The sequence below is a fragment of the Chiloscyllium plagiosum genome, chromosome 3 (genome assembly GCF_004010195.1).
Source record: "Chiloscyllium plagiosum isolate BGI_BamShark_2017 chromosome 3, ASM401019v2, whole genome shotgun sequence".
Lineage (NCBI taxonomy): Eukaryota > Metazoa > Chordata > Chondrichthyes > Orectolobiformes > Hemiscylliidae > Chiloscyllium > Chiloscyllium plagiosum.
In genome coordinates this window covers 22,983,221-22,998,267 of record NC_057712.1, presented here as the reverse complement: position 1 = coordinate 22,998,267, position 15,047 = coordinate 22,983,221, and the positions used below count along the sequence as shown (strand labels likewise).

The following is a 15,047-nucleotide window of genomic DNA, read 5'->3' as shown; positions in this document are numbered from 1 at the left end:
AGTATCAGATAACAATCAGCATTGCCAATCTTGCTCAATTCTTCTCTCCGAAAGCAATGGACAATAAGGCCAATTTTATAGCTTGTATTGTCACCCTGTCTGAGAATAACTGTGCTGCACATCACACAGATTGCATTTAGGACTTCCTCCAGGTCACCTCAAAAGGTCACTAGGGGGACGAAAGCTGCCATTTTGTAAATTGTTGCCTGGTATCCTGAAATAAATCTGTACAATGTTTAGATATCAATGTTCATAACATGGGACAATTCAAACTGAAGTTCCAAACACAAAACTATTAAAAATATATAGTTACCAGAGATGTTGGAAAGATGACATTGCAGGGGCCAGTTATTTACAAAATGTCCAGGCAGTTGCACATTGCTAGACTTGTTTAAGGCAAGGGCTAAGGAATTCCAAATGTCTGACATCCTGGGAAGCATGAGTTAAGTTATGGAATGGATCTTGGTTCCAGAAATGCAGAGGAGAATAAAGAATGGTGTCACAGCATATGGCACATCATGCAATACTTCCTGTAGGAATTACAGTGAGTTTCTGCCATGGTACACAAGTCACACTTTCTTGATTAAACTAAAGTAAAACAGCAAAAAAAACAAAAATCTGCCTTGAGGAGTTACAGAATTTACAAATTAAAAGTAGGGAAAGTCTGTAGACAAAAAAGGCCTTAATTGCATCTTGTGCTTTACATAATATAATTGAGCATTCATGTAAAACAGCATTTCTGTGAGCAGTTACAAAAGGAATCGGCTGGAGATAGATGTTGATAATGAGGCAAGTTCCAAGAAAGAGAAAGGTTGGTAACTGAAGGTAAGAAAGGTATATTTTATAAGACAAGATTTATCTTATATTCTCAATCCAAACTCTCTTCCAGCTTTCTTTCATTTGCACCTAATTCTTCTGCAATGATAATGACCCTTGTTCCTTTGCCCCCTCCACTCCAGTCCTTAATATACTGCTATGTTATGCAGAATGCAGCAAACTACTGTGGTGCAACACAGCTTGTCTTAGTCAATTTGCAGGGAATCCACAGGGTGATCAAAGTACCAAGATGCCAAAGAGATTTCCGATGGTCCTAAGCCTTTTTTCATATGAATAATGTTCCAGGGTGTTGAGAGGAACACTGGGAGAGGTTTGATCAGTCAGGTGTGGAGATGGTGATTTCCTTACCCCCTAGCCTCCATCCTGTAATCTACTCAGAGGGTTGAGATAGGAAAGATCTTGGGACAAAATATTTACTGAAGCTGCCGGCGAATTTTTACAGAAACGTGCAGAATCTGTTAATGGTGATCACGCGAGTTGGTCAATGCTAACCCTACCCCATGAGAAGGAAGAATCTCTGTGCTCTGTCATTCAATAGTGTTCTGAACACAAGGGAAGCCAGTCTCAGTCACAAGTCCTCCACTCTAGATGCTGGCATCCATTGCCAATGCACTAGTTGGTTCTGATTAAGAAATCTTTGGTGACCTGCTGCACAATGCAAGTCTGAGAGATGGTAACGATGTCCCCTGAGGCAGTCTGAAAGGGGCATGAGGTGGAAGTTCAGAGTAGAGGTGAACTGTTGAGATTCCAGTGAAGGATGGTTCTCTGCTCCAGTAGGAGCAGGATGCTTCTTAAAAGGTTAACCACCTCCTGGCACATTGTTCTCCTAGGTTGTCCAGAGAAGAGATTCAATGTCTTCATGTTTGGTTGGAGGAGATTACCAAGATAGAGAGAGCTGAGGCCACTGAGAGATCAAAAACAAGAATGAGAATTTTCAAGGAAAAGCATCACTGACCAGGTGCCAACGTAAGTCAATGAGTACAGGGGTGATAGGGGAATGGGACTTTCCATGACTTAAAAGATTTTTGAATTATCTCATGTTTACAGAAAGTAAAATGCCAAAAATGCACTAGAGTTGTCAATTGTAAAGGAAACAAATATAGGAATTAAGGTTTCAGCACCAAATGAGATAAGACAAGGGCACAGTTGAGCAACAGTACAGAGATAGAAACATGCAGTCTTAGTGATGATGCAGCCATTAGAAGCTCACCTCAAGATCAGATGTTACACCAAGGTTGCAAACAAATTGATTTAACCTCAGATTGTTATTAGGGAGAAGGATGGAATCACTAATCTGGAAACACAGTGTGGAGTGGAGACTGATAACAATGACTTCACTATTCCCAATATTGAATTCGATACACCGATCACAAAAGCATAGAAACCATATTGATCAATATTAATGGGGCGCGTGTCCCTTTAAATTCTCTGACAGATTATCACTCAGTTTCTAAAGGCAAATTCATGAGGCTTTACTGAATAGGTTGTTTGCAAGGAATGCCTTGCATCTGAACAATTAATATTGCATCAGGATGAAACTAAGGTCATGAAACTGCTATTTAAAACTATTCTTTAGCATCCACCAGTTCCTAAACTGAGTCAGTTGCTCCATGAAAATCAGGAGTGTCTTTAAAATGGCAATGAACTGTGAGTAGATTCCACCCCCTCCCCAAATTTTAAAGCTCTATTTGCTCCTTTACTGCCAGACAGGGAAGATTAAAATTAATGTCCCGATATTTCAAAACACAGCTTGAGATCCCAATACATCCTTCTGTACAGTGAGATCAATGCAACCTTTCCTCAAAGACTGAGAAACATTGAGACAGCCACAGATTTAAAATTGCTTTACTAACTTGAAAATAAATCTTATGTTTACAAGTCACTTATTTGGAGATCCTTACAATAGCTGTTTATATAACTCAATCATTCTCCATGTTGTATCAGCTCAGGATTAGAAAAGGTAATTTGGATTTAAACATCCCCTACTAAAAATTGTCGTTTGTTCAACTCATTCATACTTTGGAAACAACAATAGAAATGTTGATCATTTGACATCAACATTCTAACACAACTTTATACAGAACATTTCATGGCCAAGGAAGTACGGATTAACTTGTGAAAACTGCTGAGGTTGAGACTGGGGTAGTCTGTTGTTCGATTTTAACACAAGTAAATCGATGGAATGTAAGGAAGTAAAATAAATATGCTACCAACCACCCACAATTTATCCTTTATCACTCAAAATAACAGAAAGTGGTACTATGTAGTCCTTATATGTAAACAACCAATAATCAACTACCGATCTTGTTGGTTTACATGCAATACACATATGTACCTCGAGTGATTTATGTAATTTCATTCAATACAGTACAGATTTGGTTATTATTTTAGTTACTTGGAAATATTCAACTTTTTCAAAAATTGAAAAGCTCAAGGCACATGAAAATAATATTCCATACCTCATCATGACATGGGACTAAACTCAAAGTGAACCTCCAATCCAAGAGAAAGTTAAGCACCTATTAATATCTTAAAAATGTGCATGAAAAGTTTCAGTCTCTGGCGAATATACCTAACTCATTCAAATATCTATAATAATGCAGTAATTTCAAAGTGTGACTTCTTCTCTGCAAAGAAAAACTTAAGAGATTTGTCCGTTGACAGGCTGACAATAATACTGCTAAAATCATCCCTTTTAATTTCCTCAATTTAAAGTATATTCACAAGGTGAGTGAAAAGAAATTACAGTCACAGGCACCAGTGTCGAGGATTTTTTAAACAACTTAAAAAAATACTTTGTATCACTGAAATAGAATGGAAAACACTGAAGGGAATGACTGCACTGGGTACTTGCTCAGATGGGAATAACACTATGGATAAATTTTGAATGAATTACATTGTGCAGTTTTGATCTTCTCTTTTTACAGTTTAAATAAAGGCCAGACACACTGTGACAAAAGAAGATGCGGTCTCTGTTAAAATGTGCAAAGACCTTGTGATTCATTTCAATGTAAAGAAAAACACATTGTCGTGCTATGTTAAATTTCAATTCAGTTTCGTACGTTGGACCTGCAATTTCAAGTACTAGCACAAAAGCTGTACATTATCTCTTACCATCATACACTGGTTACACACATAATGTTGACTCGTTATTTACAGTACCCAGATCTCCTTGTGATCATAGTTCTTCAATTTTGTTTCAAAACTGTTGCTAGGTAACATTATAAGGAAGCTATGGTCATGATGATAAGATGTTTAAATAACTAACTATGTGTTTGGTACTGTTTTGATATTCTTGCTTTTTCTTTCACTTTGTATTGCTAGTGTTCCTGATCTATTTATAGTCAACGAGGAAGCTGTACTAAATACTAGGATGTGTAATTCAATGAATATTTAATTTGACATATGGTGGAATTCTTCTATATGCAATAAGTTAAAGATAGTGGAAGGGAAAATTCTACATTAACCATACGTAAATAGAAAAAGGCTAACTATTTTATTTCTCTATAAGGGAAAGGAAAACTGTGATTCAGAAATGATTTCTATCATTTTCCATTCTATTTGAAATAATTTATCAATACTTGGACTCCAAACTATGTTTTTCTTTAAGTAGCTATTAGACACTGAAGCATACTTTCCACATTTTATAGGTAGTGCTCCAGTTGCAGTATTTTTAAATTAATTCCGTGGTGCCAAAGGCAGACACTTGGATTTTATGCGGCTGGTTTAATAAAATTAATACATGCTGCCTGTGCTATTGAATCTTTACAGTTTTGTTACTCAGCATTTCAGCTACTATCAAAAGTTTGTCAATGAAATTTGTTAGCTGCTGCTTTATAAACCTCCTATTTCTGCATTTTGTTATCTCACTTAGAGACTCTGTTTTTATTTATATTTGTTCTATTTATTTCTGGAATAACAAAATGTACACATTCTTTCGTGACTGAGAATAAAAATCAGTGCCTGAAGTATACAGTTAATTATAAATACTAAGTACATAATTATAAATAACAATTGCATTCAGAAAATTAGGTTAGGATAGATAATCTCATGCATTCAGTAATATTGATTTATTTCCTCTTTATTCATCATGAAACCAAACTTGTCAGGAACACCAACACGTTACAAATATCCACAAATGTAGCTCAGACAATTTAAAAATTATTTGACTGGCAAGCTGCATGAAAGAAATTATATTTCAAGAAACTTCCATTATAATTTTTAAACTTTCAACTTCCTTTTCCTTTTATAATTAACAACAGTTTTCAAATCCACATTTAACAACAACTGAACTAAGCTTTATATCAAAAAACACGCAAAATAAACAATAATTACCTTACTGGATGTTTAGTGACCTCCCAGACATAAAGGAGTCGGCGAGATCAGGGACTCCCTATCCACTGCAGTCAGATTCTGCACTCTCAACTAGGCCTGAGACTATCAAGGAAACATTCCAAAAGCAAAAACAAAACCTGGCTTGCATATTGCAGTGCAACATCCATCAAATTGCTTAGTCTGTCCTAAAATAGTAAACTTCAACAATGAACTTGGTTCTCAACACTCTCACCCACCTCAGTACTTTTTTCTCCATTTGTCTAATTGCACATTTCACCTGTATGTCTCCAGCCTTTTTCAAAACTCCCGGAGATCACTGCTGTTCATCTGTATGCTAATAGGTTCTGCCACATGGACAAAAGTGATAATAGTCCTAGTGGAAATATCAACAGGCCAAGACAGAAGCTGAAATTCATAGTTAAAAACAACAATAAAAGGGAGCAAAAGAGTAAGTGCTCATACTCCGCGATGGCTGCTGAATCAAACACAACCTCAGCTTAAGGGCATCAGACAGACAAGAGACTGCAGAAAGCCTAGCTATGTAGCATGCATCAAATATGAGCTCCCTTAAGAGACAATCCTTCTGCAGCAGTTTAAAATCACCAGCATATTGCTGACTTACCTCTTCCTTAGCTAGAGTGTTAGATCAGGAAAAGTTATATTCCATCCAAATCAAAATGTGTGGCCAAAATTTCATGGATATCAGAACAATGGAAGCATACGTGACAAGTGTTTTCTAACACTGTCATCAATTCTGTGATCGATTCTACTAGACCACGGTTTGGGGTTGTATACCTTGTGTTACTAATACAGTACCCATGGGTCCTTGAATCTCTGGAGCTGTATGTGCCTGGTATTATGTGCAGTGCTGTATATAATGTAATATAGGGAAAAGCTGAAACTGTGAACAAAAAAACTATCATCTTGATGTACACTTAAAAACTCAAAAATTTGCAAAAGGTCATTACATTAAATACATAGTTATGATATATCAATCAAGTCAACAAAAATGAAAACTACCAAATTACAGGAAGAAAATTAGAGTTTGAACTTTAAAGATAGTATAGAGTAATAATCTGAGTGATCTGCATCACATCATTACTTTTTAAATTGGATGAAGTATATGAATTATCATGCTAAACATTTGAGCATTAATTTCCTTTGCACCTTGTGAACCACATTTGTCACTTGCTACTGTCAACCAAATTAGGTACCTAAACTTCCCCATAGTTATACTACCAAAAAACAAATCAATGCATTATATCTCCAACTGCAGAAATTATAAAAAGTATTTGTCACATTACACAACAGTACAAAAAGAGTACGCTGACCAGGAAATATTTAATATGAAAACATTCTTGTAAGTTTGCTATTTTTAAAGAGATTTTTAAAATATTGTAAGCATTACAAATGTGTAAGTTCTAAATCATAAATGATATACAATTAGGAAATCATGATTCACTGACTTATATCCTAAATTAATTCCTATATTAATCTGTATGTGCTCATATCTTCATCAGTACTGTCAGATACCCAATGTAATACTTTGCACTTTGATTTTAAGAAGTTTCAGAGTAGTCAAGTTGCACAATTTGATTAGTTTTACAATTAAGACTTCAGAAAAGCAGCATTCTAAAATAACACTGGAATGCTCAAATATATTCTGCGCCTATCACAACAAGAAGCACGCTGGACGCATTATTAAGTCCCCAACACAAGGAAACATCCTTAGCTAACAAATCAGCATGACGCATAACTAAGGTAAAGCAAAAGAGTAATTCTCAGTCTGCCTATTAGCCGGTAGGGGGTCAGTCAGAGCTCAGAACGTCAGCCATGGACAGCTCCTAGTGCTGACGGGCCATTCAAACACATTTTCCAATTGAAGCTACCCTTTAAAATCACCTGCAGATAGATTTATATATAAACCCAAATAGCAATGCTCACAGATTTATAGTAGATAAATGTACATCCTTAAATAATCACATCGGTTAAATTAATCTTGGAATTAGAATAATTCAAAAGTGACTTCACAAAAAAAAGCAATGACAGGCCACAGAAAACAGTGAACTATAGCACCATACTTATTTTAACATAAAGCTGTTACTACTGGTTCCCAAACTTGGAAATAATTGAATAAATATTTTGCTTTTGCAGCATACAGAGGTTTGAAAATATTAAGCAGCTCCAGAGTAAAGCAATAAAAGCTTTGCAAAGTACTAAAAAATTTGTAAAAGAGACACTGAAAATTATGGTGGTCTATGTCAATGTGATGTGATGAGACTTAAAAGGTAAACTATATCAAGACCAAATAATTCTACTTTGTATAGTTTTAAGAGAACGTCTAAACTATTCTAAAGTAAGTTTACCCTCTATATGTTAACCTTGACTCAGAACTTTGTAGCATTCAAACTAATTTTGTGAAGATTTAATTGAGACAAATTGAAAACAGCATTTTGAAAGTTCTATCACATCGCTCAAGTTTGATAGTTTCAATTTATGGCCTAAATCTGCTGACTCTAATTCTAAGCAGTGGCTCTTTTCCTTTTACTTGTCTGAACATTTATGGAAGTTCAGAATATGTTTTTTATATTTGTTCGATAACAAATGTGGCTTTCGTTACTTACAATAAGTTGAGCAAACTATTTGAAAATATGGCAGCAAATATTTATAGGCACATGCAAACATAGCAACTTCCAAGCACTTTTAAGTGTGTGCCCTGACTTCATACCAAATAAATCGGTTCAAGAAATAACAATCAGTGATCAAGTTTTACCAGAAGCTTAGAAGGCAGATAACTGAATATCATATCAGAACGGACAGGGTGCACAGCTATCATTAGTAACCAACAAACACAACTGAATACGGGACCACCGGATTCAATAAACAAACTCAAAGGGCATTATGCAGCATTTTCACAGAAATGCCCATTTTTCTTGACTTTTTTTTAAACCATTGCCTGAATATAACTGAATCATAGCCGGCACTGCCTGTGTTATTCCTACTTTCTCATTCAACGCAGTAACTCGAGCACAGCACAGATACAAATAAAAAAGCAAGGAGTCTCATCAAATCCACATTAGCAATATTTGAATGTGAGAAGACTCTTCAGAAAAATTGGGAACAAAAAAAAGAGAAAACCAAACTACACCCACCACAATAAGCAAAATACTGTGACTTGAACCAGACTGCAGGGAACAACACTCTTCGCTGTGCAGAAGCCTAGGTAAAAATGTCGCCTTGGCAAGGATGACAAATGCAGCACGATAGGCTACCAGGCCTAAGGGATCTGTTATACTTCCACATACATCCACTAATGCACACACTCCCACTCATCCTCTCGATAGGCTTTTTTCACATCTTTTTACCAGCTTCAAATCCCCGGCATATGACCTTCTGTTAAATAGATAAAAAAAAGCTTATCAGTCATGCAAATGAGGCTGAATTCATTTTCCACAACAGATGGCCTCATAGATAATGATGATGGAACACAGAAAATTGAATGTCTCTTGCTATGTGGCCATGGCAACCGAGAGCAGAATAATATCAATAATAAGAGGTGCTGCATAATAAGGTTGTCAGTTCTGAAAATCACACACTCTGAAACAGGTATAACAGGCAGGTTAACGTTTATATTTGAATTTTCTGAGTTTTTTAATGAATGATTATGGATTTTCTTACAAAATATCGCCTTGGTCACCGAAGCAGTCATTTCTTTGTTGCAAATTGCATTTTGTTTTTGGTTTTTGATTGGGGGGAATGGTTTGGGGATGGTTTACTGTATCGGGGTGGGTTTTGATTTAAATGCTAGGTACTAATCCCGAGTTTGCTGCATTCTGGCTGATATAGAATGCTGCAATGATGCAACAGTGGCTCGCGTCAGGCTTCCACCCTGGTCCTCAAGGGGCTGTCCTGCAAAATGAATCAGCAGACGTCCTGATCAAACTGATTAAAATGAAAATGGCAAAGGCACACGTCTGGGCGGAACTGCTGCGCCTCACTGCCTGGTGCTTGGTGCAAACCACCTCAGTCAGGGCTGATTGGCACAGGCAGACCAAACTGAGGGAGGGAGGTCTGGGGTCTTCCAAATAAACAAAAGGAAAACGAGCAAATTCTGAACCGAAGGCAAAGTCCTTGTGACACAGAAAGAGAGAGAAAGGAGGGGGTGGAAAGAGAGAGAGAGAGAAAAAAAGACGTGTGACTTTTCTCCTCAGCTGTGTCTGCCGTTTGCTCGGCTTGTGCTTCTGCGGCGAGCTCTTGTGCATTTTAATTCAGAAATCAATAGAGCCGCTCTAATGGAGGCTCCACTTTCCGAGCAGCTGCAGACTCCAGTGTTCAAAACAGCCACTGACGTCTGTGGAGGTTTTTCAGCTGATTGGGCACCGCATCGGATGTTCTGTGAACCAAGGAATAGGAATCATTTACAGTCTGTCTTTTTTTAAAAAAAAATATATGGCAGCTTGGATTTTTCAGTCCAAGGGAGAGTGAAAGCTGCACCCGTCCACCCTCGGCTGCACTGGGAGGCGCACCGAGTGCAAAATTCTCCCTGAAACCAACGTGACCACCATAACCTCCAAGCTGTTGCTCCCGCACTGTCACAGAGCAGCCTGATTTCACATAATAAGTGAAAGGCGCACAACGGCAACCCTTCCAGAACAGAAATGGACTCAACACATTGGCTGTGAAATCCAGTGATGGGGTTTGGAGAAATTTGCTTGTGTCTCAAAACGCTCACATTCATACATTTTCGATTACAGTAACATTACTAACACACCTTCTATAAATATACAATAATATTGCACAAGCAGGTATTGAAAATCCCTTTCTTTCCTATCAAATCATTTCCTACGAAGTACACAGATTAAGTGAGTAAAATTTAAAGGCTGCACAGTTGAAATGCTGTATAGGTACCACCATTATAAAATTCACTGGAGAGGGGTCGTTTCATTTCTGTCCATTTGACAGGTTATAATGGGGAATCCATTAGCACAGCCAAACAATGTCATAGAGTCACAAAGATCTACATAACAGAAAAAGGTCCTTTAGCCCATCAAATGTCTGCCAGTCAAAAACAACCACATAACATTTCTAATCAAATTTTCCAGCACTTGGTCCATATATTTGAGTGTCTTGTCATTGTAAGTGTAGATCCATATACTAAGAGTCATAGAGAAACAGATCCTTCGGTCCAACTCATCCATGCTGACCTCATATACTAAATTAATCTAATCCCATTTGGCTCATATCTCTCTAAACCCTTCCTATTCATATGCCCATCCAGATGCCTTTTAAATGTTGTAATTGTACCAGCCTCTACCACTTTCTCTCGGAACTCATTCCATACACGCACCACCCTCTGTGTGAAAAAGTTGCCCTTAGGTTTCTTTTAAATCTTTCCCTTCACCCTAAACCTATGCCCTCTAGTTCTGGACTCCCCCAACCCAGGGAAAAGACCTTGTCTATTTACCCTATCCATGCCTCTCATGATTTTATACACCTCTATAAGGTCTCAGCCTCCGATGCTCCAAGGAAAACAGCCCCAGCCTATTCAGCCTCTCCCTATTGCTCAAACCCTCCAATCCTGGCAACATCCTTGTAAATCTTTTCTGAACATTTTCAAGTTTCACAACATCCTTATCATAGGAGGGAGACCAGAATTGCACACAATATTCCAAAAGTGGCCTAACCAATGTCCTGTACAGCTGCAATATGACTTCCCAATTCCTATACTCAATCTCTGACCAATAAAGGAAAGCACATTTAGTAATGTCTTCTTCAATATTCTATCTACCTGCGACTCCACTTTCAAGGAGCTATGAATCTACACTTCAAGGTCTTTTTGTTCAGCAACACTCACCAGGACTTTACCATTAAATGTATAAGTCCTGCCCTGATTTGCCTTTCCAAAATGCAGCAACTCACATTTATCTAAATTAAACTCCATCTGCAACTCCTCAGCCCATTGGCCAATCTAATCAAAATCCTGTTGTATTCTGAGGTAACCTTCTTTGCTGTCCACTACACCTCCAATTTTGGTATAATCTACAAACTTACAAACTATACATTCTATGTTCATATCCAAGTCACTTATATAAGTAACAAAAAACAGTGTACCCAGTATCATTCCTTGTGGCACACCACTAGTCACAGGCATCCAGTCTGAAAAGCAATTCTCCATAACCACCTCTGCCTTCTACCTTTGAGCTAGTTCTGTATCCAAATAGCTAGTTCTCCCTGTATTCCATGTGATTAAACCTTGCTAACCAGTCATAAAGAGCCTTGTCCAACACCTTACTGAAATCATGTAGATCATGTCCACTACTCTGCCCTCATCAATCCTATTTGTTATTTCTTCAAAAAACTCAATCAAATTAGTGAGATATGATTTCCCACACACAAAGCCATGCTGACTATCCCTAATCAGTCTTTGCCTTTCCAAATACATGTAAGTCTTGACCCTCAGAATTCCCTCCAACAATTTGCCCACCACCAATGTCAAGCTCACCAGTCTATAGTTCCCTAGCTTTTCCTTGCCACCTTCTTAAATACTGGCACCACATTAGCCAACCTCCAGTCTTCTGGCATCTCATCTGTGATTATCCATGATACAAATATTTCCGCATGGGACCTAGTAATCACTTCCCTACCTTCTCAGTTACACCTGATCAAGTCCTGGGGATTTATCCACTTTTGTGCATTTTAAGACATCCAGCACCTTCTCCTCTGTAATATGGACATTTTTCAACTCGTCACCATATATTTCCCCACATTCTGCATCTTCCATGTCCTTCTCAACAGTAAACACTGAGCCAAAATATTCATTTAGTATCTCCCCCATCTCTGAGGTTCCACACAAAACCTGTCTTGCTGATCTTTGAGGGGCCCTATTCTCTCCCTAGTTACTCTTTTGTTGTTATGTATTTATAAAATCCCATGGGATTTTCCTTAACCCTATGTGCCAAAGCTATCTCATGTCCCATTTTTGCCCTCCTGATTTCCCTCTTAAGTGTACTCCTCCTGCCTTTATACTCTAAGAATTCACTCAATCTCTGCTGTCTATACCTGACATATGCTTCCACCTCTTTCTTAACCAAATCCTCAATTTCTCTAGTCATCCAGCATTTCCTACATCCACCAGCCTTGCCTTTCACCCTAAGAGTAATATACTGTCTCTGGACTCCCGTTACCTCATTTTTGAAGGCTTCCCATTTTCTAGCTGTCCCTTTACTTGTGAACATCCGCACCCAATTAACTTTTGAAAGTCCTTCCCTAATACCATCAAAATTGGCCTTCCTCCAATTTAGAACTTTAACATTTAGATCCAGTCCAAGCTTTTCCATCACTATTTTAAAAGTAATAGAATTGTGGTCACTGGCCCCAAAATGCTCCCCTACTCACACCTCTGTCACTTGCCCTTCTTCGATGTTTTAAGCTTTTCTGCTTCTGCCATCCTCACAGGCAGTGAGTTCCAGATTCTCACCACCCTCTGGGTGAAAAGGACTTTCCTCACATCCACTTGAAACCTCTTGCCCCTTACCTTTAAATGTATGGCATATGGTCAGTAATCCTGCCACTATGTGGAAAAGTCTCTTCCTGTCATATTGAATGATGATATCGAAATATGCATCCATGTCATTCCTGTGATGTAATTTATTCATAACACTATAACAAGGGAGTGCTGCACTATCTGCAGTGCGGTTTGATGAGACATTAAATCAAGTCTCCGACTGTCTTCTTAGGATATCACAAGTTCTACGTCCTGGGAACAGAGAAACACGCATCAGTAATTCATCCCGTTTCCCATTCAATGAGGCCATGCCTGTTCCGTATGCTAACTTCAGGTTCCTGCCTTGGCTTCACATCCCTTAATACTCATGGTTGGCAAAACTCCAAAAATCTCAGACTTAAAATACAAACTTAGTTTATGTTATTTCTCATTGGGATGCTGATAACTCGGGATTGGCAATAAATGCTGACCAGTCAGCAATGTCCATGGCCCACAACTAAATAAATGAAAATAAAAACATTCTGACGAATCTGCATTGTACTCCTTCTAATATATCCCATAACATTATACTGTGATCCATGTGTGGTCTAAGCAAGAGCTTTGGATATTTGCAGAAAAAAAAAATGCTTCCTTCACCTTCTAGTTCTCCTGGCCATATTTGTTTCCCTTAATGAACATCACTATAAACTATTTTCACATTATTTTCACAATACACATTTCTGTAATAAATTGACTGCACATTTCCTGCACTGTAACGATGACCATTTGAAAAATGATGCTTACTTTCAATGTAGGACCTTTAGAGATCCAGAGATTGTGAAAAGTGCTGAACAATTTGCACATTTTTCTTTCTTGTTTTCTATTTGCACAATTTTATTATAAGAGACCAATTGTACATAATTGAATAGTCATTTACACAATTGAACAAAGTAAGAATATATTCAAATTAATAATGGTTTATGCTGCCACATTAATATAGCTCTGTTTTCATACATCAGATGCCTTTGGAGATAGCACTGCAATTAGTACCATTAGAGGCATGGAGAGCCATTTGAAAAAGTAGGTTTCTGGAGGTGGAGCTGGGCTTTCAACCTAATAATACAAAATTGTGGAAAAGCAGTTTTCAAAAAACTCGTTTTTTGAGGGCCTTAACATTGAGTAAAGGCCAAAGCTTAAAAGATACAAGCAACAGTTGTGGACAACATGCCATATGCAAGTTTAGGCATCCAGGTGACAGTATAAAAGCATAACCCATAGTATTAAGGAGCACCAGAAGACTATTGTTATTGTATGTGTTCTCTTCAATTTTATCGAATTAGTCAATCAATGCTACATGTAATAAGATGGCTAGCTATTAAGGTAAACCTTCAACCTTCATGTTTAGAGTGCTGATGCCATGGGACTTTCACACTTGTGGAAAGCACTTGTGAACAAACTGTTCTTATTGTCATAATCTGAATGTAATGTGACATTAATTAGCGTTTGAGCCAAATTTATCTGCGAACCAACCCACAAACTGAAATAGGATGATTCTAATTTAAACATTAGAATATTAGAAATAGGATCTGAACAGCAAATCCTTTTGGTGAACAGCTTAAAACATAATGCAGAAATTTAAACACTGATTAAATTATTCGATCTGATTTCAAAGTTTGACATTGTGCAGCCTGAAAAAGAAATTCAACACATTAAATATCTGAAAATAAAACAGCACATTAACTTTTGACCAAGGGTCCCATCCAAAATCCGAACAGACCTCAATTAGGTGCCACTTTATGAGCTGTGTACTTGCAATATTGTTTATTAAACATTTTTGTTTTAAATGGTACCTTCTAAACAGCAAAATCCACACAGTAAGGGCACAATTCTCTAAATGATCACATTAATAGAATTAATCTTGAAATTAGAAGCAGCTAGATGTTAGCTTGCAGGACAGCATTAAAAAGTAAGAAGATTAGAAACAATTGCATCACTTGTTTTGTACTATTCTAAAGCTTTCAAGACTCTCAATTTTACAAATAACAGAATCACCATTTCACCTCCACGGAAAAATCATGAATGATTTGAAGATCTGTAACAGTGAGATTCAGGTAATCTTAAATATTCATTGAACAAATACTGACTGAAAATGAATGTGCAATTCCAAATTATAAATCACAGCTGCAGGTTTTAGCATCTAACAATATCTATGAAAGAGATTGTGTTGTTCAGTAGCTACTGCTACTTTTCCTGGCCTGAGTTAACCGCATCAGGCTCCTTCATTAACTTCACCTTGAATTAACACAAAAAGTGGGATATTTAGTGATTTTCATCCTGTTGTAGATGTAAGGCTGTAAAAACACATTGGTTCACACATTTAACAATCTACCAT

At 37.4% G+C, this 15,047-nt stretch overlaps 1 protein-coding gene across 7 annotated transcripts in view; it reads right to left on the bottom strand.

The window, feature by feature from the left end:
• Positions 1–8,653, bottom strand: part of LOC122541729 (myelin transcription factor 1-like protein) — a 438,359-nt gene extending 429,706 nt beyond the window's left edge. For 4 of the 7 annotated variants that reach the window (XM_043678643.1, XM_043678679.1, XM_043678690.1 and 1 more), the window contains exon 1: positions 8,325–8,653. The gene's annotated coding sequence lies outside the window, so the exon portion shown is untranslated. Of the gene's footprint in view, positions 1–5,172; positions 5,372–5,408; positions 5,652–5,794; positions 5,973–8,324 lie in introns of those variants that run through there. The other 3 variants (XM_043678668.1, XM_043678649.1, XM_043678658.1) reach the window with 3 other exon arrangements.
• Positions 8,654–15,047: the final 6,394 nt, after the last annotated feature.